The sequence below is a fragment of the Phacochoerus africanus genome, chromosome 3 (assembly GCF_016906955.1).
Source record: "Phacochoerus africanus isolate WHEZ1 chromosome 3, ROS_Pafr_v1, whole genome shotgun sequence".
Classification (NCBI taxonomy): Eukaryota; Metazoa; Chordata; class Mammalia; order Artiodactyla; family Suidae; genus Phacochoerus; species Phacochoerus africanus.
In genome coordinates, this window is record NC_062546.1 from 89,481,461 (window position 1) to 89,508,194 (window position 26,734).

General features: G+C 41.9%; 1 protein-coding gene across 2 annotated transcripts in view; it reads left to right on the top strand.

The window, feature by feature from the left end:
• Nucleotides 1-2,428: 2,428 nt before the first annotated feature.
• Nucleotides 2,429-26,734, top strand: part of MAP3K2 (mitogen-activated protein kinase kinase kinase 2) — a 95,218-nt gene continuing 70,912 nt past the window's right edge. For both annotated transcript variants that reach the window (XM_047772121.1, XM_047772124.1), the window contains exon 1: nucleotides 2,429-2,903. The gene's annotated coding sequence lies outside the window, so the exon portion shown is untranslated. The remainder of the gene's footprint in view (nucleotides 2,904-26,734) is intronic.

A 26,734-nucleotide genomic window follows, 5' to 3' on the forward strand; every position in this document is an offset into this window, starting at 1 on the left:
CCTCATAACCATCCCTGCCACAGGGCAAGTCACTTGGTATTATAATGATTCATTTACCAGTCTGCTCTCCTCACAAACTCTGAGTTCCTGGGAGGTGATCGAGACTACCCCTTTATTTCTATAATCCCAGGCACAGAGCAGAGAGGCAAAAGCAAAAAATATATTGAGGAGTTCTGTGTGGTGCAACGAAAACAAATCCAACTAGTATCCATGAAGATGCGGGTTCGATTCCTGGACTTGTTCAGTGGGTTAAGGATCCAGCATTGCTGTGGTGTAGGAGGGTAGCTACAGCTCCAATTAGACCCCCAGCCTGGGAACTTCCAAATGCTGCAGTTGTGGCCCTAAAAAGCAAAAAAAGAAAAAAAATATATCGAAGTTTTCATCCAGGAAAAAAACCCCCAAGATCACTAATTTCTAGTAATATATACTAAAATGATCCAGGGTGCCAGAGATTTAGTGTCTAAGCAAGAGTCTCAGTAATGTAAAAAGAGATTTTTACAAGAAAAAAAAAGAAAAAAGAACATGTTATTAATATACATATGGGGTGTTTCTAAGGAGCCAGTGGTAGATGAAGTCCCCAGGTACGGTAGGGAGTGAAGGAGTGAGCAGAGGTGTGAGGTAAAATTCATCTCTATATCTAGACAACTTAAACAAATACTGAGTGCCTGCTATATGGTCAGGCCAGGAACTGTGGAAAACAATATAGACTTTAAAATTTAAATCTTGGTGTTCCTGTCGTGGCTCGGTGGTAAACATATCCGAATGGTATTCATGAGGACGTGGGTTTGATCCCTGGCACTGCTCAGTGGGTTAAGTATCTGGCATTGCCGTGAGCTGTGGTGTAGGTCTCAGATGTGGCTCGGATCCCACGCAGCTGTGGCTGTGGTGTAGGCCTCCAGCTACAACTCCGATTCAACCCCATGCCTGGGAACATTGATATGCCGTGGGTGTGGCCCTAAAGAGACAATAAAATAAAATAAAATAAAATAAAATTTAAATCTTGTCCAAGCTTAGAAAAATATCCTTTTTTTCCCCTTGTGGCATACCAGGCTTTAGAATGTTAGAACCGAAAGCAATGGTAAAGACTGATTTTATGCGTACATAATCTTAAAAGTCCTCCATTTTTTAAAATAAGTAGAAACAAACTTATTTTCTATTTAGCTTTGTATTCTTGAGGTCCTACAGTATTAGCTTTTCTTGGTGTTGGCTGCCTAATTCTCTGCAGAACAGATGAACCATTATTTATCAAGCTCAGTCTTAAAGTCGTTTAGGTTTTCAGGCTTCCACTATTATAAAAACCTGCCAATGAATATCTTTGTTCCTGCTCCTCTAACAACTCCACTAACGCGTCTGTAATAAGAATTCCTGGAAAGGGACCCAGATATTTTATTATTCCATAACACCATCTCCCCTAGTCCTTGCCCCACAGATGCCAGCTCCCTTAACCCGTCTATGGTCCTGAGTTGGCCAGGTGCTTACCTCTGAGCCTGGTGAATGCTGCTCCCTTCCCTCTCATTTTAACTGCTGAGTGGTCTGGAAAAGACCGCAAGAGGGTGGGATCCATAACGTACTGCGAAACCAGGCAGACGCTGAAAGAGGGAAGAAACGGCACAGGAAATTGAAAGGGGCATTTGAGGAAAGTGATGGGGTGTTAAAGATATTCTCTGGGTCAGTGTAGTGTGGGCTAAAAACAGCTGAAATGCAAGTCAGTCATATCACTGAGGCCTCCAATGCTATCCCGCGAGCGACGGGAGTGAAGAAAGGACTCGGTGACAGCGACTCTGTCTGTCTGTGTCTGTGTTTTAGACTGTGTCGCTAGCTCTCCAGGTGTAGAAGCCTCTAGCGGCTTCTACATTCGCTAAACTCGAAAAGTAATTCCTACAAGAACTAAACAGAGAACTGTAAAACTGAGAAAGGTGGTCTCCAGGGGGGTGGTTTATAGTCAGGTGACAAGCCGACAAGAATTTAAGTACTTTGGATAAAAATTCAACACACGAGATCCACAAATGAAGAGGAAAATAGATGGCTTTTCGCCAGCAAACGACTTGCCATGGACTCGGAGGAGGTTGCGGCCTCTTCTGCTGCCCCGCTCAGCCCGAAGCCCATTGAGGAGTCCCTCTTCGAGGTTTGCTTTGGACTCTCCGCCGAGGACTCCCGCAGACCTAAGGAACCAAGGTGCCCGCGCGTGCACTCGAGGTCAAGGTCCAAGCGGCACAGACACCGAACCCAGCGAGGTAGCAGCGCCAGGGGTACGCGGTTGTGAGCAGCTAGCCAATGCGCAGGCGCGGACACGCCCCTCGGCCTCGGCGCGACGCTCCAGGCGAGCGCGCGCCCGCGGCGGTTCCGCTCCAGTCTGGAGGAGGGCTGCGCGCGCACGAGCGACGGGCCGTGACGTGCGCCGCTGTACGCCCGACGTCACGGGCCCGTGTGTAGTGGCGGCTGGGCAGCCCTCAGCAGCGGCTCCTGACGAGGGTGGTGCGGCCGCTGGGCGCGGCGTTTGGGGGTCCTGCGGCCCGTGGCGGCGGCGGCGGCGGCGGCGACGATCAGGAGGACCCGCACTCCCAGCCGCGGAGTCGCCGCGCGCGCCCCTTCTCCGGCCTCTGGCGGTACCGGGCCCGCGGCTTCCTCCTTCGCAGCCCAGCTTCCCGCGGGCCTCGGCGGCGAGAAGAACCGAGGGCCACCGAGAAGCTCCGCCGGCCGCGACGGTCCCCGTGCCTGCCACCGCGCCCGGCGCGGGCTCCATGTGAGGGAGGGCCGGGCCTGCCCCCGGCCCGCACCCGACTCCTCGTGCGCCCCTCCGGCCCCCGGCGCCCCGCGGCCTCTCGGACCGGGGGGCGCGGTGACAGGCCGCGCGGGGGCGGAGGGGTGGGCCTGCGGCTCGCTGCGTCTCGGTGGAGCGGCCGGTACGTGCCTATGAGTGGATGGGGGGGGGGGGCGGGGGCCGCGGGCGGACGTGGGGAGGGGGCCGCCGCCGGCCAGTGCGCAGCTCGCGGGCGGAGACTTCGCTAGGTGCTCTACTCTCCCGGGTGGGCGGGCGTGCGCCGCCGGCTGCTGGTCCCGAAGTCCAGGTCTGCGCGGAGCTGTCAGACTCGAACTCTGCAGGGGTTCAGGAGGAAGACTGCCTCTGGTCTCCGGGAAAGCAGAAGGTTTCCGCGCAGTGAGGGAGAAGGTGCCTGTCTTTGCGCTGCTATGGTGCGGTGGACTGGTGGTTAGGGTTGAATCCCTTTTCTCTCTGCGGACCGATTCACTTGTTTATTGTCTCGCCTCACCGTCTGCCCATTTTACAGATCAAAAGAATTGATGAGGCTCAGTTTCAGCAACTTGCCCAAGATCGTGCACCTTGGTAATCTGGGATGGCCTAGATTTGAATATGTTGTCTCTTTTGTAGAACTGTATTTCTGGGTTTTGAGAAAATAAACATGTGAGGGAAGTGAGAATCGCTGGAAAGTTTCTTCTTGGCAGTAAATTCTAGATGCATAGGTAGACATAATTTACTTGCCCCCAATGTGTGCTGTTCGATGTGTTTTGCTGCAACCTAGCGAAATGATTTTTCTTGGCTCTTTTTTAAAATTACTTTTAAAAGGTGACTCCATATACTTTTATCTTTTTTTTGCAGTAGGACTGACTGAATAGAAAATATTCCTCCTTTTATCAAAAAAAAAAAAGAAATATATTTGGTAAAACTCCGGTTTCTTGAAAAGTTGCAATTTTATTTGTGCAATTTATTCTTGATGCATACAAGGAACTCACAGTTGGGTTATTTGCTTGAGATTTCCTTATTGCATAATTTGTTGCTGGATTATGTGGCAATGGCCACACGCTTAGTAATTTGTGCATTAACTTATGCAATATTTCTGAGTGGAATGTCAAAATTTAATGTGTGGAATATCGTAAAAAGTTATGTTTTAATGTTTTTTTTTCCTTTCATAAACAACTAATCAGTGTTTATGAACTAGCTGAAATTCTCATTTTTAGCATTGGCTTGTACTGTTTCTTTGATTATGGTTAGTGAAAAAGTAAAGAACCTTTACATTTCTCTTTACAGGAGAAAGTGTTGATAAATTACTTTGAGTATTTAAGCTTCATGCATGGTTGTGTTTAAGAAATCTGTTGATGCCCAATTGTAGTACTTGATCATTTTCTTCAGTACATTAACAGGTTTAAGAAAACTTGTGGTTGAGTGTCTTTATAACGTTGTAGAAAAAAGGTTGAATTATAGACTTAAATGGATGTTTCACAGATTGATTTGTTGTTTGGTTAAAATATAAACGTATGTTGAGTTTTGCTGAATATCATATCATTATAGGATACTTACCTAGTCATGCTCCCCATACGTGTCTCTTGAGAAAACTAGTTATTAAAGATTTATATTAAATAATTGGATTACATTCTAGATTCAGTCTTTTAAGCAGTGTTTTAGTTGGAGCTTTCATTCCTGGTTTACCTGATTACTACCAAAGGGGTAGTAATAGATGCTGTATTAAAATGAAACCGTGTTTGATTCTCAATTCCTATGCTTTGGTTTCAGGTTGATTTTTTTTTTTCCTTGTAGTATTGGTACTTTCTAGGCTTCCCCCACTGCACCACCCCCCACCCCCGAACCCAGCCCCAACTTTTTGTTATGAAACAGTCTCAAGCACACAGGAAGTTGGTGATAGTGAGCATCCATATAATAATCCTCTAGATTCATTTGTTGACATCTTGCCATATTTGCTTTATCTGTAAATATGTGTATGTTATTTTTGGCCATACCACTTGAAACTAAGCTGTAGACATTACCCCTAAAAATGTCAGCTTGCATCTCCAAAATAAGGACATTTTCTTATATAGACAGAATACTATTATTAACTTCTTTAGTTAATTTTCTTGTGTGTGTGTATATGTGTGTGTGTGTTTAGGGCCCCACCAGCAGCACATGGAGGTTCCCAGGCTAGCGGTTGAATTGGAGCTACAGTCACTGGCCTATGCCACAGCCATAGCAGTGCCCCATCTGAGCTGCCTCTGTGACCTGCACCACAGCTCACAGCAATGCCAGATCCTTAACCTACTGAGCAAGGCCAGGGATCGAACTCTGTGTCCTCATGGATACTAGTCAGATTCGTTTCTACTGAGCCATGACAGGAACTCCCTAGTTAATGTTTTTTTTAAATTGATAATTAGTTAACAGTTTCTTATTGATAATTTCTTTCTTTTTTTTATTTTTATTTTTATTTTTTTGTCTTTTGTTTGTTGTTGTTGTTATTGTTGTTGCTATTTCTTGGGCCGCTCCCGGGGCATATGGAGGTTCCCAGGCTAGGGGTTGAATTGGAGCTGTAGCCACTGGCCTACGCCAGAGCCACAGCAACGCGGGATCCGAGCCGCGTCTGCAACCTACACCACAGCTCACGGCAACGCTGGATCGTTAACCCACTGAGCAAGGGCAGGGACCGAACCCGCAACCTCATGGTTCCTAGTCGGATTCGTTAACCACTGCGCCACGACGGGAACTCCGATAATTTCTTAATATAATCTAATATCCATCCATGTTTAAAGCTCCCATTTGTCCTGAAAGGTCTTTTATGACTTCTTATACCCAACTCCATCAAACCAGGATCCCATCGAGGTTTATTCACTGCGTTTGGTGGTTAAGTCTCTTTGATCTCTTCTAATCAGAACAGCCTCATCTCCTTTTAAAATGGTATTGATTTTTTTTAAATCAAGCCAGTTGTCTTTCAAAATGAGTCATGTTCTTAATTTGTCTGATTTTTTTCCCCCTCATGTATCATTTAGCAAATTCACATATTTCCACCTGTATTAGCTAACTGTAAGCTAAGGTTTAGAGGATTGATTAATTTCAAATTAAATATTTTGGGCAAGAATAACTAGTGAGTGTTGCTATGTACTTTATATTGCTTCCTATCAGTGGACATGTGTTATCAAGTCCTATTATCTGTGATATTGAGTTTGATCATTTGGTTATGGGGGTAAGGTATATTTTCCCCACTGTAATTGGTAAGTCGTCTGGCATGATAAATTAGCACTGTAGTGCTAGCCTGTTCACCAGAAATCTTTCACCTAATAGTTGTATCTATTTCTGCATCTTGTTCGGACCTTTGTCAAGCTAACTTTTGGATTTCAACTTTAACAGTCATTTGTTGGTGTATAGATAGTAACAAAACACAGGAGTTGTAAAAATATTCTTTGGATCTAGGTTCTGATTTTGAAGATTTTAAAGATTTTAAATTATGAATTCAGGGTATCTCCTGTTATGAATAAAAAGAAACCTGTCTTGAAAAAAATGGGAAAAATTCAATGCCTGTCTTTTCCTGTACTCTCTCTTAAGGAATATGTTTCTTGTCAGTTTTCTTAGCCAATATTTGTTGTACCAGAATATCCAGAAATATAATAGAAGAGTGGCTTTACTAAAAACTGTTTTGAGGAAACTTTATTTCCTGGCGTTATGCAAAGGAGCACTTGACTGAGTGTCAGAAGATCTGAACACTAGTACTGATTCTTCCATTCTGTGAAGTTCAAGAATTATGATTTTTTTGGAGTTCCCCTCATGGCGCAGTGGTTAATGAATCTGACTGGGAACCATGAGGTTTCGGGTTCGACCCCTGGCCTCACTCAGTGGGTTCAGGATCCTGCGTTGCTGTGAGCTGTGGTGAGCTGTGGTGAGCTGTGGTGTAGGTCGCAGACGCGGCTTGATCCTGAGTTGCTGTGGCCCTGGCGTAGCCTGGCAACAACAGCTGCGATTAGACCCCCTAGCCTGGGAGCCTTCTGTGCTGCGGGTGCAGCCCTAAAAAGACCAAAAAAAAAAAAAAAGATTTTTAATTTCATTCTGGGTTCTTATAGCATGATTAAGTTAGTAAATATCTGTGAATTTCTGATAATGGGGTGTGTCAGTTAAATTTAAAGACAAATCATTTTGGAGTTCCCTTGGTGGCATAGTGGTTAATGAATCCAACTAGGAACCATGAGGTTTTGGGTTCGATCCCTGGCTTGCTCAGTGGGTTAAGGATTTAGTGTTGCCGTGAGCTGTGGTGTAGTTCACAGACGCGGCTCGGATCCCATGTTGCTGTGGCTCTGGCGTAGGCCGGTGGCTACAGCTCTGGTTAGACCCCTAGCCTGGGAACCTCCATATGCTGCGGGAGCAGCCCTAGGAAAGACCAAAAAAAAAAAAAGAAAAAAAAAGACAAATCATTTTAATTAAGCCAAACAGAAGTAAATCAGATATGTATAATGTAAAATTGAATATATTTCCCATTGAATTAACTGACATTTAGTAGGTGATTGTTTTAAAGAAGGGTTCATAGTAGGACTGACTTAAGTAGCACATTGTCTTATTAAAAATATGATTTAATTCACGAAACAAATTTAAAGTTTTTTTACACATCTCTTTTATAAAATCAGAATGTGATTTTATTATAACGAACCCAACTAATACCCATGAAGAGGCTAGTTCGATCCCTGGCCTCGATCAGTGGGTTAGGGATTCCATGTTGCCATGAACTGTGGCATAGGTCACAGACGAGGAGGCTAGATCCAGCATTGCTGTGGCTGTGGTATAGGCCAGTAGCTACAGCTCCAATTCCACCCCTAGCCTGGGAACTTCCATATGCCTCCGGTGCAGCCCTAAAAAGACCAAATAAATAAATTAAATTAAATCAGAATGAACTGTATATATGGAAATTAAAAAACTTTTTTTCCCCCTTATTTGTGTGACGTGTATCTCTCCATACACACAGACGTTTATAAGAAACATGTCTATAGTTTGTCTTTAGGATATCCCTGGAATTAATTTATTGGGAACATTGGCTGACTGCATTTCTGTGTTAATCACATATTTGCTTTTAACATCTCTTGTATTGTCACCTTTGTTGTTACTTAACTCTTATTGCTTGCTTTTTTGTTGTTGTTGTTATACATACTTTGTCAGGAGGATGGTGATAGAATTCTTTGGAGTTCCTCCTGTAACTAGCTCCCTGCCTTTCTTATATGTACTCAAGAGTGTTTTGCTTGAGATTCATAGTGCCATAAATTTTGAAAGCACCGTGTAGTCTATAAACCTTGGGGGGTTTTCCTAGAGGTAATTTTTCCCTTACTTGTGCATTTAGTTGTTTATTGTGGACTTTAACAATTAATAATGACAAATTAAAATAATAGTTTAAGATATGATTTTATCCATATTCTTTTGATAATTTGCAAATTGGGCTCCCTCGAGCACTCAGGACCTGCCTCTACTACCACCCACTCATCACCCTGCACTGCTCTCATCTCTGTGTCCTCCACTGGGAAGTTAGCTCTGCAAGGATAGCGGCAGTGTTTTTTGATATTGGTGCCGCAACACCTAGCACAATGCCTGTTTCCAAGTGTTTATGGGAATTGACCTCCTTTTAAAGTATCCTAAGTTTCCTAAAAGATGGTTGATGCCTACCTGAGTTGAACAGGGTGGGCAAGTTCAATATTTCCAAATGCTCAGGAGAAAAATCAAGTATTTGTGAACAGCTCTACCACAGAGGCAAGGCGTGGAAAGGTTTTTGAAAATTATTAATAGGAGCCAGTGGGAAAATGTGAGAGAATACTTACTATTTTTGTCAGCCTGAGAGCAGATCTGAAGTCTAAGGTGAAGTCAGTTTTTAATTGTTTCTATTTAATGATAGTTAAATGTTCACAACTCATTTTGTTTTAGATTTGTGACTTGAAGATGCTTCATTATCTTTATTTGGTAAGTTAGTGATTACTCCAAATTTGACTGACTTGGCTACAAGTTAAAGATATTTGTGGAGTTTTAACCCAACATATTTTGTTTGTTTGAATATGATAAAGGAATGAGACTGATATCCTTGATTCAGTTTAAGGAGGGATTAATATCATGATATGTGTGATGGCTTTACTGTATTTTTAAACCAGTTTAGACATTTTTAAGTACCCTTTTGACTCCTTCTTAAAATTAGTTCTATTTTATGGTATCACATAGTGTATAAGAACAATAAGTCAAACAAATATTTACACATTTTCTGATTTGTTTATGCATTATAATAAAAGGAAAGAAGTAGAAGGTAGCTCAGCTTTAGTGTTGATAAAGAGGTGGTGCAAGATTAACCATCAAGTCTGTGAGCAGTATCTGGCTCCATTCTGTTGATTTCACCTCCAAACACCAGGTAGCTGCTTAAATCTTGCTCTATGATTGGAGAAAGAGTAGATTAGTTAGGGTTAGAGTTTATTTAGGGATGTACCTAAGGAGTTTGTTAAGACTGTTCCTTAAGTGAGCACCACAAACTCCAAAATGTATTCCATACTGTTTGTTGAACACTGGTGGTAACTAGGAAGCTGAGTTCAGACTTAAATATGCCATTCATTAGAAATAGACGGTGATAAAGTGACTTCAACATTTTTGAATTTGGTAAGTTGCCCTAGTTAATTTCTTAAGGACATAGGCTGTGTGATTCTGTGAGACCCACCACATAATAGAAAATAGTGAAGAGTCAAAAGAGATTTAAGTTTTCTTGATTCGAAGGTTGTTAAGATAACAACAGTCCAGGGAAGATTTGTTAAATAGGGCAGCATTTTGGAAGATAAATAGCTCTTTTTAAATGTGATTAATTTATTAGAGTGAGATCTTCTACTTAAAGATATTTTATAGCCAGATATCTTGTGTTGAACTGCGCTTGATTTCAGTAAATACTTGTTGAAAGACTTAATGAGTAAGGAGTTCCTGTCATGGCTCAGCGGAAATGAATCTTACTAGTGACCATGAGGATGCAGCTTTGATCCCTGGCCTCGCTCAGTGGGTTAAATATCCGATGTTGCTGTGAGCTGTGGTGTAGGTCGCAGATGCGGCTTGGATCTGTCATTGTCGTGGCTGTGGTGTAGGCTGGCAACTACAGCTCCGATTCAGCCCCTAGCCTGGGAACCTCCATATGCCAAGGGTGTGGCCCTAAAAGATAAGAAAGGAAGGAAGGAGGAAGGAAAGAGTTAATGAGTAAATTCAGGACATATGTGATAGAAATCAAGCATTAAATGCTGGAAAATAATAGAGAAGAACTAAATTATTATATTATGAATGGGTAACCAAGACCAGTGAAATTCATTTTTGAAACTACTTTAGCCAAAAAGGTGTGAAAGATCTTTTTTGAAAAAGAAAAAAAAATAGTATTGGAAAAATTGTACATGCAGTTTTTTATGCCCACTAGAAATTTAAAAATAATTTATAGATATATTTGGATAAGAAAAAAAAATGAAGCTTCCCGCTTCCCAATGGAAAAAACATTTAGGACAAACCATGCATCAGCAAAATCTTTTCTCAGAATCTTTCTGTATTCTTATTCTTTCTTTCTCCATCTTCACATCTGTAACCAAAGCACAGAAATACTTAAATGTTCTTAGCTTATTTTGTTCTTAGTTAAATTAGTGTTAGCATTTGTTAATCTGATACCCACTCTAGTGTTTTCTCTCATTTAAATCTTTCTCTTTTGCAAATGGGAAGATCAGTTGGGAGATATGGCTTCTTTATAGAATGAAGGACACTTCAGCTTGTTTCCAAAGATGGGCAGCTCAGAACTGATAAAAGAAGGCTTGGTTGGAGGTAATGAAAGGACTGAGTGGTCTAGATTTGGTTGTGCAGGAAGATCTGAGAAGGGAAAGTTGCAGAGATTTCTTCGTCAGTAGACTGGGGGGAGGCTTGGGTAGTTGCATTCGTTAGAGTTTAGTCACAGAAGCGGAACTGCTATGGTGTTATGGAATTAAGCGTTTATGAAAGGAGGAAGGCCTTACAGAGTTGTGGGGGAAACTCAGAAATCAGAGTCTGTAAGGGGCAGTTGGGAGATCAGAGAAGTCCCTAATCAGCCTCCCTGAAGCCGGGGTGTAGTAGGCAAGTCAGAGAAGGTGAATTGCCTCTGAGGAGCAGGTGAATCTGAGGAACCAGTTATGCCCAGCTGCTGGAGTGGGACCACGCAGTAGAGCTGGTGGAAAGTGTATGGAAAGCTGCTACCTCTTCTGTGGTCTTCATTCGAGCTTTTGGTGGTAGACCTGAGGTTGCTGTTTGGTTGGCAGGGTTGGCAATCAGGAAGAAGAGCTACACACAGTATGGGGGAGAGCAGAGACACGGTGAAATCCTCTGGCATCTTCAGTTTGACTAACCTGAAATCATATGAGAAGAGGATTCTGGGAAGTGTATTTTGAGCTTAGCCCAGCTGCGCTTAACCTAGCTGCCAAAGCAGGTGAGAGTGGGAGTGGGGAACCAAAGTGGGGATGTGATAGTGTGGGAGTCCACAGTGGTATTTTATAGATCTAGGTTCATTTTACTGTGAGAGAGCAAGTTCTTTACATTCTACGAGACTTTTTCTTCCTCTGTGAAATGGGGAGATAATCTTTATGTGATTATTGTAAGGATTAAGGGAAATGTTTGCAAAGCATTTAGCAGAGTGTCAGCACAATGCAAACTATTATAAAAGAGTAGCTTCTATTAATAGTAGTAGTTGTGGTAGTGATAGAAGGGATTGAGAAATATTTCGAAATGAGAGGGGAGGAGTAGAGAAGATGAATGGGAGTAAGAATGACATGGAAGACATAGTTCTTATATTTGACAATGTTATATTCTGGTGACAGAGAACACATGTAAACATATAGAATGTTTAGGAAGCTGTTAAGTAGGGCAGTATCCTTTAAGAAAATAACTGCTGAGTTCCCGTTGTGGCGCAGTGGTTAATGAATCCGACTAGGAACCATGAGGTTGTGGGTTCGGTCCCTGCCCTTGCTCAGTGGGTTAACGATCCGGCGTTGCCGTGAGCTGTGGTGTAGGTCGCAGACGCGGCTCGGATCCCGCGTTGCTGTGGCTCTGGCGTAGGCCGGTGGCTACAGCTCCGATTCAACCCCTAGCCTGGGAACCTCCACATGCCCCGGGAGCGGCCCAAGAAATAGCAACAACAACAACAATAACAACAACAAAAAAGACAAAAAAAAAAAAAGAAAATAACTGCTGTGCTGAGTGTAGAGACCGCAAGTGCTGTCATTCCAGTGTAGTTAAGGTTAAGTGGTAGTGTATGTGAAATTCCTGGTACACTGAGAGTCCACAGAGGTTAATTATTTTCCACTTCGTTTCATTTATAGAAGGAAGGATGGCCAGGTGAGGGGGATGGGAAGGCTTAAGCTGGGTCCTTCAAAGATGGTTTAGACAAGTAGAAAAGCGGAAGGCAGCATTTCAGACAATAGTAGGAGGCATCAACAAGGCATGTGGTGCTTCATGAACACAACTGTATACCTGTTGACTCCTGCTCTTTGCTTTTGTAATCTATTTGTAGTTTCTAAAGATTGTGTTTGTTCCTGCTTGGACTGGTTGCCCACCTCTGGACTATCATTTATGGTGTGGGACAACACTGAGCTAATTTGATAACAGTTAGTAATCAAGTGGGTGGTTGGAGGTGTGGTGGTGGAAGAGACAAGTTTCCAGAAGAAGGCCACTATGGATGAATCACTCCTTTTGTTATGGTCGTTCAGTATTATAATTCTACCTTGTTCTTTTCAGGACATTATTAAGCATTTTATTTTTTTTATACAATTCGTATTTATTTAACTTCACCACATTTACCAATTTCTTGTTAGCTTTTGTTCTGAAATCACGTTCCTTCTTCATGAAGTATATAGTTCCTTGACTAAGGGTCTGTTGGTGGTAAATTAGGATGTTTGTTGAAAATATTTAGCCCTTTTTTTTTTTTTTTTAAATGGCTGCACTTGTAGCATATGGAAGTTCCCAGGCCAGAGACTGAATTCAGGCTGCAGCTGTGACCCACACCACAGCTGCAGCAATGCTGGATTCTTTAACCCACTGTGCCAGGCCAAAGATTGAACCCATGCCTTTTTAGCAACCTGAACTGCTGCAGATGGATTCTTAACCCGCTGCACCAGAGCAGGAACTCCTAGCTCTTGTTCTTGATTGATGTTTTAGTTGTGAATGAAAATCTGGATTAGCACTTACTTCCCTCTAAGCATTGTTTTTTTTTTTTTCTTTGGCCACACCTGTGGCATGTGGCGGTTCACAGGCCAGGGACTGAACCCATGCCACAGCAGTGACCTGAGCCACTGCAGTGACAATGCCGAATCCTTAACCTGCTGCACCACAAGTGAACTCCCTCCTCAGCAATTTTAAGATGTTATTCCATTCTGTTTTCTGCCATATAATCAGACCTAAAAGATTGTACGGATGTTTTATTATAGTAATATTTTAGTTTTGTTGTTAGTATAAAATTGTCTTTTGGATGGAGGTATTCACAGTAGCTTTTCTTTTTATTTCTGGGTTTTTTTTTTTTGCCTTTTTTAGGGCTGCACCCACAGCATATGGAGGTTCCCAGGCTAGGGGTCGAATTGGAAGAGTTGCAGCTGCCAGCCTGTACCAAGCCATAGCAACGTAGGATCTGAGCCTCATCTTCAACCTACAGCTTGTGGGAAAGACAGGTCTTTAACCCACTGAGTGAGGCCAGGGATGGAACCTGCATCCTCATGGATACTAGAGGGGTTTGTTACACTGAGCCACAACAGGAACTCCCATCTATTTTAATTTTTGTATTCACTGAATGATTAATGAAGATCTTAGGAATGTCAAAGGGATCAGTAAAATAAGCCTTTAATAAATTTCTTTTAGTTTTTTGTGTCTATAATTATTACTAAAATATTTGATTACCTTCTCTGTATCACCACTGAAGATAAATAAATTAATTATTGTTGCTGTAATCATAATGCTCCATTCTGGTCGGGGGAGACAGACATATTAGGGTGACCTCATAATTTGTTATACAGACTGGGCTGCTTTTGAAAGTAAGAAGAAGCTGTTTTAATAATTATCTTGGGAGTTCCATCATGGCTCAGTGGAAACGAATCTGACTAGCATCCATGAGGACACAGGTTTGATCCCTGGCCTAGCTCAATTGGTTAAGGATCCAGAGTTGCCCTGAGCTGTGGTATAGGTCATAGATGTGGCTTGGATCTGGCGTTGCTGTGGCTGTGGTGTAGGCTGGCAGCTACAGCTCCAGTTCAACTCCTAACATGGGAACCTCCATATGCCGCGGGTGTGGCCCTGAAAAGACAAAAAAAAAAAAAAAAAATCTCGGAGCATCAAAAATAAACTGGGACTAGAGTTCCCGTCGTGGCTCAGTGGTTAACGAATCTGACAAGGAATCATGGGGTTGTGGGTTCGATCTCCGGCCTTGCTCATTGGGTTGGGGATCCAGCATCACCGTGAGCTGTGGTGTAGGTTGCAGACTTGGATCCCGGGTTGCTGTGGCTCTGGTGTAGGCCAGTGGTTACAGCTCCGATTCGACCCTTGCCCTGGGAACTTCCATATGCTATGGGAGCAGCCCAAGAAATGGCAGAAAGACAAAAAATTAATAAATAAATAAAAATAAACTGGGACTCTCCTTAGCAAACTGGGATGTATGATTTATCCTACATATGTGAAATGAGTATGATACAGTGAAATATGTACAAAGTACCATAGGAATATGATACGTTATAACATGTAAAATAATACTAAATGTGAAAGTGTAAGTAGTAGTGACATTCAAAACCTGAAGGTAGGAGTTCCCGTCGTGGTGCAGTGGTTAACGAATCCGACTAGGAACCATGAGGTTGCGGGTTTGATCCCTGGCCTTGCTCGGTGGGTTAAGGATCTGGCGTTGCCATGAGCTGTGGTGTAGGTCGAAGATGCGGCTCTGATCCTGCATTGCTGTGGCTGTGGTGTAGGCCGTCAGCTACAGCTCTGATTGGACCCCTAGCCTGGGAATCCCCATATGCCGAGGGAGCAGCCCTAGAAAAGGCCAAAAGACAAAAAAAAAACAAAAACAAAAAACCTGAAGGTATATTTAATTAAGTAATGAAAGCAGTAGTGCTTTTGATCTTACAGGAATGAAGAATTCAGCTTAACCTAATGAAAACCTCATAAATGCCACAGGTGACAAAAAAACTTTAAGAAATGTCGTTTTCTTTTCTTTTTTTTAAAATTTTTCTTATGGTTGCACCCACAGCACATGGAAGTTCCTGGCCACAGCTGCAGTAATGCTGGATTCTTAACCAACCTTCCTGCACCACAGTGGGAACTCCCAAGACATTTCAAATTGGATGTGTAGGAGATCTTGCCCAGAAATGAGAGAAATAGGATGCAAAGTGCTTGGAGTGGCAATTAAGTTTATTGGAAAAGGTTCATGAATAGGTTGTTTTGAGATGGAGTTAGGAGTGAAAGTCCCCAAAGAGGAGGGAGAAATGGGCGTTCAGGGGATGGGACAGAAGCCAAAACCCAGGAAGGTGGAGGTAGATTGGGTTGACTAAAACAGCTGTGTGATGTCATGGTTGTAAGGAAATTCAAATTGGAGGTTTAAGATATTTGTTAATGGCCTAGCTATTTACAAAATGCTTTTAGGTTCTGTGGGAGATATAAAGATATGTAAGTAATATTTCTTGCCCTCCAGGAGCTTACTGTATAATTAGAACACAACCAAGTATACATAGAACCTTTTTTACAAAGCATGAAAAGAAAGGGATTATGGTAATTGATTTGATGAAAATTCACTGGCCTTGGGGTTTTATATTGAAGTTTGAGATTTTGGCAGTATATACTGACTTCAGAGTTCTGACTGAGAAATACTGTGTTTGATATTATTTGGCAGTTTTGATTTATATGATAGGCAGTAGGTGTTTGAATCCTAGCAGCACAAAAAAGTATGTCCAACATAATCCTATTTTGCCTAGCTGTGATTGTATTATACCAGTATAAGGTATATGAATTTGCTTACTTTTTAAGCTTTGGATAGATTTTAGAATTTTAAAAAGACATTAATATTTTATTTTATGTTATGTTAATTTAATTTAATTTAATTTTGTCTTTTGTCTTTTTAGGGCCACACCCACGGCATATGGAGTTTCCCAGGCTAGGGGTCTAATCAGAGCTGTAGCTGCTGGCCTATGCCAGAGCCACAGCAACCCCAGATCCAAGCCTTGTCTGCGACCTACACCACAGCTCACGGCAACGCCAGATCCTTTAACCCCCTGAGCTAGGCCAGGGATGGAACCCGCAACCTCGTGGTTCCTAGTCGGATTCGTTAACCATTGTGTCATGAGGAGAACTCCAAGACATTATTATTTGAGAATTTGGCATTTTGTCATTTTTAAAATCCATACATTGATGAGGTGAGCATGTTAGTACACAGTAGGCATGTGGTAAATGTTGGTTGAACAAATAAACAAATGAAAGGCAATATAATGCAGCATGTAAGAGTGGATCCTGAGCAAGATTGTCTCAGTTCCAAAGCTGAACTTAAATAAACTTAGCTCTTACTATTTTCCTTTCGAGTGTTCACTATGCTCTGGTATTTTAAGTGCCTTACAACAGTACTTCATTTGAACCTTATAATAATCACATGAAATAGGTACAGTTACTGTCCCCATTTTATAGATGAGGAAATAAGCACTGAGAGCCGTTATTATCATTATTGTCAATGAATTTTGAGTGACATTTTTGGTAAACCAATTATGAGGACTTTCTCCGTAGTGCCTGATAGAAATAGGGAATGGCAGCCAGGGTACAAATATCTTATCTACATCAGCCAACAGTGATTTGAGAGTTTTTAAAAGCCTAAATTTGTTATAGAGTATTGATTTAATAGCTACCCTGTTCTCCTTTGAGATCTGTTTAATAAGATATTTAAGATTTACAGGCATATAAAATGAATTTCCCAACAGTCTCAATATGATTTAAGACCTAAGAAAGAAAGAAAAAAACCCCAAATCTTTATATACCAATTTAATTTTAACAAACATTTACGTACTTATTATAATATTCCAGGCTCATTATAAGCACTTTACAAACATTAACTTGTTTAATTTCCATTGCAATCTGGTGATTATTGTACCTATACACATTTTCCTATTACAGATAAGGAAAGTAAGGCAAAGAGAGGTTGAGTCATTTGCCTGAGATCACACAGCTAGTGAATGGCATGTGCGGATCTCATACCCAGGTGGTTTGGCTCCACAGTCTGACGTCTTATCTACTGTGCTTGCTATTTTAATTTTTTTTGTCTTTTTTTTTTTTGTTGTTGTTGCTATTTCTTGGGCCGCTCCCGAGGCATATGGAGGTTCCCAGGCTAGGGGTTGAATCGGAGCTGCAACCACCGGCCTACGCCAGAGCCACAGCAACGCGGGATCCGAGCCGCGTCTGCGACCTACACCACAGCTCACGGCAACGCCGGATCGTTAACCCACTGAGCAAGGGCAGGGACCGAACCCACAACCTCATGGTTCCTAGTCGGATTCGTTAACCACTGCGCCATGACGGGAACTCCTGCTATTTTAATTTTTATAGGGAGCATGACCCATTGAGAGTTAAAATGTGGGTGAGTAAGAAGTAATGTTATAGATCACAAATATGCTGTTTCTGTGCAATACTTTAAAAAGGAGAAGAATATTAGACCCCTAGCCTGAGAAGCTCCATATGCCATGGGTGTGGCCCTAAAAAGATAAAAAATAAAAAATAAATAAAATAGAATTGTCTTTTTAGAGTTTAGTTTGCCTTTAGCTCTGAGCTGTTTAGAGGAAGAGAAGGCAACCAGCACCTATTAAGTTAGAATCTCTATGACAAGCATTTGTGTTAGGCACTATACCTATGTCTTATTCAGTGTGTAAAGCAAACCAGGAATATGATCTCTGATATATTAATTTCATAAACAATTACTTGGATACTCTGGTTGTATTCAGAATGGCCAGAATCTGTTTGTAATTTTTTTATTAAAGTATAGTTAATTTACAGTGTTTTGTCAATTTCTGCTGTATAGCAAAGTGATCCAGTCAGACATATGTACTATACATATATATTTTTTATATATTATATATAATATATACATTCTTTTTCTCATATTATCTTCCATCATGTTCTATCACAAGAGAATGGATATAGTTCCCTGTGCTATACAGCAGGACCGAGAAATAGCAAAAAAAGACAACAACAACAACAATAACAACAACAAAAGACAAAAAAAAAAAGAATTAACCAAGCTGCAAGTGTATTCTTTTTTTTTTTTTTTGTCTTTTGTCTTTTTGTTGTTGTTGTTGCTATTTCTTGGGCCGCTCCCGAGGCATATGGAGGTTCCCAGGCTAGGGATCTAATCAGAGCTGCAGCCACCGGCCTACGCCAGAGCCACAGCAACGCGGGATCCGAGCCGCGTCTGCAACCTACACCACAGCTCACAGCAATGCCGGATCGTTAACCCACTGAGCAAGGGCAGGGACCGAACCCGCAACCTCATGGTTCCTAGTCGGATTCGTTAACCACTTCGCCACGACGGACACTCCCTACAAGTGTATTCTTTAATCATTCTAAGAGGCTATTGTTTTTATTACTTATATCAATACTTAAGATGTGTGGGGAACACTTTTAAAGTTCTCTTTAGATTTGAATTTCTTTTGGTTATGAGAACATAATATAGTACAAAGTTCAGAAACTATGAAAGATAACACAGTGAAAGTCTCCCACCCCTGCTGCCCAGTTCTTCTTACCAGAAGGAACCAATATTATTAGGGAAATACTCCTTTCAAATTGTCTTCAGAATTTTCAAATATCTGAAATTGGGTTGTATCTGTCAGGTGATGGCAGATTTAATTTTTTATCCTTTTTTTTAGGCCCGCACCTACGTTCCCAGGCTAGAGGTCAGATCTGAGCTGCATCTGCAACCTACACCACAGCTCTTGGCAACACCGGATCCTTAATTCATTGAGTGAGGCCAGGCATCAAACCCAAATCCTCATGGATACTAGTGGGGTGTGTAACCTACTGACCACAATGTGAACTTGCTTATTTTATTTTTTAGAGTCAGAATTCCTTTGACGTCTGATAGAGAAAGGGCTACTAGCCTTGTGTAACAATTTTAAAAATCAAAAGCAAGGAGTATCTGGAGTTCCAGTTGTGGCTTAGTGGGTTAAGAACTCAACTAGTGGGTTAAGAACTCGACTAGTATCCATGAGAGTACCAGTTCAGTCCCTGGCCCTGCTCATTGGGTCGGGGATCTGGCATTTCCATGAACAAGCTGTAGTGTAAGTCACAGATATGGCTCGGATCCTGAGTTGCCATGGCCTGTAGCTACAGCTCCTATTCAGTCCCTAGCTTGGGAACTTCCATATGCTGCAAAAAACAAAAAACCAAGGAGGGAGTTCCCATCCTGGCTCAGTGGTTAATGAACCCATGAGGACATGGGTTCGATCCCTGGCCTCGCTTAGTGGGTTAAGAGTCTGGTGTTGCTGTGAGTTGTGTAGGTTGCAGACATAGCTCGGGGCATTGCTGTGGCTGTGGTGCAGGCCGGCAGCTGTGGCTCTGATCCAACCCCTAGTCTGGGAGCCTTCATATGCCGCTGGTTTGGCCCTAAAAAGACCAAACAAACCCCCCAAACCCCAAGGAGTATCTATAAGGTAGTGAGACTCATGCGTTTGAAGTATGTGATATGGTAAAATGTGATCTATGTGTATAACTGTGAAACCATCTTCTGTCAAGGTAGTGAACTTATGCACTATTCTCAGAAGCTTCTTCATACCCTTTTGTTGTCCCATCACTATCGTGCCTCATTTCATTGACCCTAGGCAACCAAATGATCTGCTTTTCTGCTTTTTTATCACCATAAATTAACTGTTCACCTAGTGATGGACATTTGAGTTTCAGGTTTGGGGCTATTACTCTTAAAAGTTGGTACGAGAGAGTTCCCGTCGTGGCTTAGCAGAATCAAGTCCCGACTAGGAACCACGGAGTTGTGGGTTTGATCCCTGGCCTTGCTCAGTGGGTTAAGGATCTGGCATTGCCATGAGCTGTGGTGTAAGTCGCAGACGCGGCTCGCATCCCGGCGTTCCTGTGGCTGTGGGGTAGGCTGGCAGCTGTAGCTCCAATTAGACCCCTGGCCTGGGAACCTCCATATGCTGGGGGTTACCAAGAATTACCAAACTCTTCTTTTGCTTTTTGGTCTTTTTAGGGCCACACCCGCGGCATATGGAGGTTCCCAAGCCAGGGGTCGAATCAGAGCTACAGTTGCCGGCTTACACCAGAGCTGCAGCAAGGGCAGGATCGGATCTGCATCTGGTGACCTACACCACAGCTCATGGTAACACTGGATCCTTAACACCCTGAGCAAGGCCAGGGATCAAACCTGCGTCCTCATGGATACTACTAGGGTTTGTTACTGCTGAGCCACAACGGGAACTCCAATCTTGACAGTTTTGAAGTTTTATGGAGTAGTTAACTTTTAAAAATTCCTCAGTTGAGGTTTGTGTGATGCTTCCTTATGGTTCAATGTAGGTTGTATATTTTTGTCAGGAATATGACAGAAGTGATAAGGTCTTCTCAACATATCCTTTCAGTTATAAATTATTTTAATTTGCCCATTACTGGTGATCTTAATATTGATCACTTAACTGAGCTTTCTGCTGAATTTCTACACTTAGAAAGGTACTTTTCGGAGTTCCTGCTGTGGTTCAGCAGGTTAAGAATCCGACTATAACAGCTTGGGTCGCTGTGGAGCCGAGTGTTTGATTCCCCTGCCCAATGCAATGGGTTAAAGGATCCAGCATTGCCACAGGTCACAGCTGTGACTTGGATTCAGTCCCTGGTCTGGGAACTTCCATATGCTGAGAGTGCAGCCATTAAAAAAAATTTAAAAAGAAAGAAAAGAAGAGAGTTACCTTTGTGGCTCAGTGGTTAATGAATCGACTAGGAACCATGAGGTTGCGGGTTTGATCCCTGGCCTTGCTCAGTGGGATAAGGATCCGGCGTTACCGTGAGCTGTGGTGTAGGTCGCAGACGCGGCTCTGATCCTGCATTGCTGTGGCTCTGGTGGTAGGCTGGCAGCTGCAGCTCCGATTGGACCCCTAGCCTGGGAACCTCCATATGCCGCAGGAGTGGCACTAGAAAAGGCAAAAAGACAAAAAAAAGAAAGAAAAGCACGTTTTTCCTTTATAATTAGTGAAAATTTAGGGGGAAGGTATTTTGAGACCAAGCATTTCAATTCTTCATTACTTTACCATACCAGCTTTAGCATTCATTGAATTTTCTTGGCTAAGTTATTACTATTGATGATTTGCAAATAATGATCTTATAACTTTATTATATTATTAGTTATTAGTTTATATTCAAATACCCATGCTTTGAATGTCAAAGAAAAGGCTTCTTCCTTTTCTCCCATTTATTTTTATTTTATTTATTTATTTTTTGTTGTTGTTGTTGTTGTTGTTGTTGTTGTTGTTGCTATTTCTTGGGCCGCTCCCGCGGCATATGGAGGTTCCCAGGCTAGGGATCTAATCAGAGCTGCAGCCACCGGCCTACGCCAGAGCCACAGCAACGCGGGATCCGAGCCGCGTCTGCGACCTACACCACAGCTCACGGCAACGCCGGATCGTTAACCCACTGAGCAAGGGCAGGGACCGAACCCACAACCTCATGGTTCCTAGTCAGATTTGTTAACCACTGCGCCACAACGGGAACTCCTCTCCCATTTATTGATTCAGTTTTTAATGTCGTCTCTGTGGACTTATGGATTCCTCTTTTTTTCAGTGGGTTGTAATCTATCATTATTTATTATGAAGCTCAAATTGTCCCATATTTGGCTAGCAGGAGCACCTTCAAGGTGGATCCTGTGACCTTTTGACATGTTCCGTGTTTCTTTGTATACTTTTTTTTGGGCACAGTTAGATGTTCCAGGCTCACCTTGGTGTTACCTGATTCATACATGGTGATAAACCCATATTTTCAAGGAATCCTTGTTTCTTCTAGTGGAGATGGGTATTTAGAAACCAACATCCAGCAGGTATACTCATTGTAAAATGTCCCAACTTCTAGGTGTCTGTAGACAAAGCTGTAAAACACACATAGGTATAAATGTGTTTTTTGTGTACATCTCTTTGTTTCTTTGCATATTTGAAAATCATGAATTTCAGAGTTCCTGTTGGGGCACGGTGGAAACTAATCTGACTAGGGTCCATGAGGTTCAGGGCTTGATCCCTGGCCTTGCTCAGTGGGTTAAGGATCCAGCATTGTCGTGAGCTGTGGTGTAGGTCACAGACGCGGCTTGGATCCCAAGTTGCTATGGCTGTGGCGTAGGTCGGCAGCTGTAACTCTGGTTTGACCCCTAGCCTGGGAACCTTCATATATGCCTTGTGTGCAGCCCTAAAAAGCAAAACAAATAAACATTTTTTAAAAAGGTGTTCCCTGAGTTCCCATCGTGGCTCAGTGGTTAACGAATCTGACTAAAATTTTTTTTTAAACTTCTGTGCACCAAAGGACACAATCATATGCCACATGTGCAGCCCCAAAAAAAGAACAAACCAAACCAATCAAAACCCAAATGTAATAACATATAGCATCCTATATGGAATCCCGGAAAAGAGAAAGGGCAATGAAATCTGAATAAAGTATACAATTAAGTCAGTAATGATGTATCAATATTGATTCCTTACTTGTGACAAATATATAAGACATTAACAACAGGAAACTGGGGAGAGTACAAGAACCCTCTAAACTACCTAAAAGTTCCCTGTAAGTCTAAAAAGTAATTAAAGAAAAGAATGAACTGTAAAAGGAACGGATGGAGCAAAAACTAGTCATAAAATTACTTAAAGTCCAGGAGATAATGATATATAAAAGCATTTAGAATAATATGGTAGCAGGGAAGATGGAGAAGAAAAAAGATGGATTCAAGGTACATTCTGAAGACAGAATAAAGAGAACTTGGACTTCCAACTAATGCAGAATAAAGAAGTCAGCAAATCCTTTCTCCCAAAAATATGAATAAAACTGGATGAATTGCCAAAAATAACTATTTCAGGGATTTGGAAGTTGCCAAAAGATAAACAACAAATTGAGAAGTACTTATTCATGGAAAACTACCAGAACTTCAGGTAAAGCAATGAGAGTCAGCAAATTCCCAACACTAGGCCAGCTTGGGCTGCCTAAGAACATTCAACAGAGCAGAACTGGCCTTGAAATAAATACACCAACTCTGTTAGAGGGGCTAACTTCATTTAGTATAAAAGATAAAAAGCCCACATTGAATGACACCGTCAATAAAAGGAAAAACATAGGGTAAAAATCAATGGGAAAGGAGGTTTTTTTTGTGGCACAGCGAGTTAAGGATCTGGCATTGTCACTGCCGGGGCTTGGGTTGCTACTGTGGTGCAGGTCCAATACCTGGCCTGGGAACTTCCACATGCCATGGGTGTAGCCAAAAAACTTTTTTAATTTAAAAAAAAAAGAATGAGGAAAACCAGTAGCTTTGCTAGGAGGAAGAGGAAAGTATCTCATTTGGGGGCAGACCAGCTAAAAATTTAGGGAAGATCTTGTTTTTTGTTTTTTGTTTTCATTTTTGGCTGCCCCAGAGCATACGGAATTCCCAGGCCAGGGATCAGATCTGAGTTGCAGTTGCAACCTAAACCACAGCTTTCGTAATGCCAGATCCTTAACCCACTGTGCTAGGCCAGGGATCAAACCTATGATCCCACTGCTCCCAAGACGCTGTCAATACTGTTGTGCCACAGTAGGAACTTCTTAGGGAAGATCTTTAAAATGAGAGCTGCAGAAGTGCTAGATGGACTCTTGACAATTCCTGGCTGACTAGGAAACTGTGGGCATGTGCAGATGGAAGAAACCCAAGAGGGCCAGGTACAAAGTAAAATTTAAGGTATATTTGGATATTGCCTTAAATTTGTGCTCTCTAATTCACATACATCCACCAGAAGATGGTCAAAGCCTTATGGGCTTGAGGTATTTGAGGGCAACTCTGCCCAATCACTAACTGACTACCAAACTATATGGCCAAAGGGCAACGCCCAGGAAGCCTGGTTTAAAAATACAAACAGAAAGGAGTTCCCATCGTGGTTGCAGGTTCGATCCATGGCCTTGCTCAGTGGGTTAAGGATCTGGCATTGCCATGAGCTGTGGTATAGGTGGCAGATGTGGCTCAAATCTGGTACTGCTGTGGCTGTGGCCGGCAGCTGTAGCTCTGATTGGACCCCTAGCCTGGGAAAGCACCATATGTTGAGGGTGTGGCTATAAAAAGCAAAAAAAAAAAAAAAAAAACAAAGCAAATACGATAGCAGCCAAACAAGCATGGAAATAATGTATTCCGCAGATCAAGTAGAGCAAGTTGGTTTAAAAAAAAACCCAATTTTGAGTTCCTACAATGCATTTTCTAATAGTCTAGTTCTTGAAAAAAAGAAAAAAAAAAGTGACCCAAACAAGCAAAGAGTAAATTGTGACCTGTACTCAAGAATAAAAAAAAAGCTGTCAATAGAAAGTAACTCTGGGTAGGTCAAGATGTTGGAATAGACTTCAAAGCAACTATTGTAAATATATTTAAAAGAATTAAAGGAAAGTCTAACGAAAATTATTCCACAATAGGAAATATCAAAAAAGAAACAAACTATAAAAAGAGAACTAAAATGGAAATTCTAGAGTTGAAAAATACCATATCCAAATGTAAAATGTATCAGATGGACTTAACAGTAAATCTGAGGTAACAAAAAAAGAATTAAATTCTACAAAAAGATCAACAGTAATCATCTAATCTGAAGAACAGAGAGAAAAAAGATTGAAGGAAAATGAACAAAGTTTCAGAGACTTATAAGACATTAAGCAGGCCATGTATCACATAAGAAAGGAGAAGGAAAAAGTGGACATAGAAAATATTTGAAGAAACAATGGCTGAAACGTTCCCAAATTTCATGAAAAACAGGACTCTGCACACCCAAGAAGTTTAATTATCTCTAAACACAATAAACATCAAGAGATCGACACCTAGACACACAGTCAAATGCAAAAAACCAAAGATAAAATCGTAAAAGCAGAAAGAGAAAAATAATTCATTTCTTAGAGGGGAAAAATACAATTAACTACTGACTTCTACCATAAATAACAGAGTCAGAGAAAGTATGGGAAGAATGGGAATTCTAGCTGTGAGGCAGTGGAGGTACAGTGGTGAAGTTTAATGAGCCACCTTATCTCTGTGGAGGCACCAGTTTGATCCCTGGCCTGGCACAGTAGATTAATGATCTGGCATTGCTGTGGCTGCAGCTGTAGCATAGGTCGCAGCAGTGGCTCAGATTCTATCCCTGGCCTGGGAACTTCCATATGCTGCCACAGGTGCAGCCAAAAAAGAAAAAAAGAAGAAAGTGGAATGGTATGTGTAATGAAAAACATAAAACAAAACAAAAAAGTTGAGCAACAGTGGTTAACGAATCTGACTAGGAACCATGAGGTTGTGGGTTCGATCCCTGGCCTTGTTCAGTGGGTTAAGGATCTGGTGTTGCTGTGGGCTGTGGTATAGGTTGCAGGTGCAGCTCAGATCCCGCGTTGCTGTGGCTCTGCCATAGGCTGGTGGCTACAGCTCCAGTTAGACACCTAGCCTGGGAGTGGCCCTAGAAAAGGCAAAAAGACAGTGGGTTAAGGACTCTGCATTACTGGAAGCTGCAGTACAGACTGTAGATGCCACTTGGATCCGGCATTGAGTAGGCAGGCAGCTGCAGCTTCAATTAGACCCTTGGCCCAGGAACTTCCACATGCTGCAGGTATGGCCATAAAAAGAAAAAAAGAAAAGGTGAGGTGTTCAAATCAGCAGTGTCTCTGGAGTACTGGGACACAGATTCGATCCTTGACTCAGGGCGGTGGGTTAAGGATCCAGCACTGCTACAGCTGTGGTGTAGGTCGCAACTTAGGCTTGGATCTGATCCTTGGCCAGAAACTCCATATGCTGCTGGGCAGCCAAAAAACAAAAACAAAATAAAGTAAAATAAGAGGTGAAATAAGACATTTCTAGATAAAAAGAGACTGAGTGAATTCATCCCAAGAATTACCTTATAAGAAATACTAAGGAGAGTTGTTCAGACTGAGAAGTGACATCAGATGAGGTAACTTGAACCCAGTAGACTAAGAACAAGAAGATGAACACTAGAAAGAGTTAAATATGAGCAAGTTTAAAAGACTACTCAAAAAAAAGACTATTTTTTCCTTCTCTTAAACTCCTTAAAAAACATGTGATTGTTCAAAGTTAATTCACACACACACGATTCCCACCCATTAACGCAGATTACACATTTTTTCCAAGCACTCAGGGAATATTCACCAAGATAGACATAGGCCATATCCTGGGCCACAAAATAAATCTCTACACATTTAAAAGAATTAAAATCATATAAACTATATGTTCTTTGCCATAATGGAAGCAACTTAGAAAGTAATAACAGAAAGACAACAGAAAAATCTCCAAACATTTGGAGGTGAAACAACATACTTTAAAAATAATCTGCAAAAGGGAAAGTTTCAACACATTTTTTTTAAGTATAAAGAACTAAATGGGAATACAACACGTAAAACTATGTAAAACAAAGGTAAAGCAGTGGTGAAGGAAAAATTATAACACCATGCTGAGCTGCTGTTAGACGTGCCTCCCTCCACCAACAACTGCCCCATGTAATGTACTTTGGGCTCCTGCAAATATAGAAAGGGCTAAGTCAAGAATGAAGCCTCTGGTGTGGAACTGGGATTGAGAGTACCATTATGAAATCAAGATTTTCATTTTTTTTTAAGGGCTGCACCTACAGCACATGAGGGTTCTCAGGCTAGAGGCCGGATCAGAGCTGTAGCCGCTGGCCTACACCACAGCCATGGCAATGACAGATCCAAGCCGCATCTGGCGACCTACATCACAGCTCACGGCAATGCTAGATCCTTAACCTACTGAGCAGG